The following is a 528-nucleotide window of genomic DNA, read 5'->3' on the forward strand; positions in this document are numbered from 1 at the left end:
TAAAATCCTTAACCCACGTAAAACTTAAATAAAGTTAAGTTAAATAAAAGGATATAAAAAATGTAACGAAAAAAGTGGATTAAAACTGGATAAGAGTCAGGTTCAAGACGGAGCTTCCGACAGGTGGCTACAGACGCCAACGCATGCGCAGGGTGCAGATTACGTCAGCAATTACGTCAGAGATCTTGTGACAAGATGATGCAAGCGTGTATTGTGCTACAATGTTACCACTGCAACTGAAAATGGTGGCTGGTACCAAAAGATATTTCTTTGCTAGGTGGTTCAGTGCTGGGAATACCTTTTCATGTTTCATATATTACTATATGTTCACAGTTTCCCTGTCAAACAAATATAAAAGAAATAAATCCACTGGATTAATGGAGGGAGATAAACAACTAAAAAGCGTGGGCGGGCAGTGAACCAGCTACGAACCAGCAGCCCTGTGGAAACTTACGTTGTCCCAAATGAAAACGTACCTGAGCTGCTCTGGGCCGTCTACCTGATCTGGTGGAGTGAGTGTGTTGTGTA

The 528-nt window shown here is 41.5% G+C and overlaps 1 protein-coding gene across 6 annotated transcripts in view; it reads right to left on the reverse strand.

The window, feature by feature from the left end:
* Positions 1 to 528, reverse strand: part of LOC123964633 — an 11,104-nt gene that overhangs the window by 5,029 nt on the left and 5,547 nt on the right. The window lies entirely within an intron of this gene.

The sequence above is a fragment of the Micropterus dolomieu genome, linkage group LG02 (genome assembly GCF_021292245.1).
Source record: "Micropterus dolomieu isolate WLL.071019.BEF.003 ecotype Adirondacks linkage group LG02, ASM2129224v1, whole genome shotgun sequence".
NCBI classification, from domain to species: domain Eukaryota; kingdom Metazoa; phylum Chordata; class Actinopteri; order Centrarchiformes; family Centrarchidae; genus Micropterus; species Micropterus dolomieu.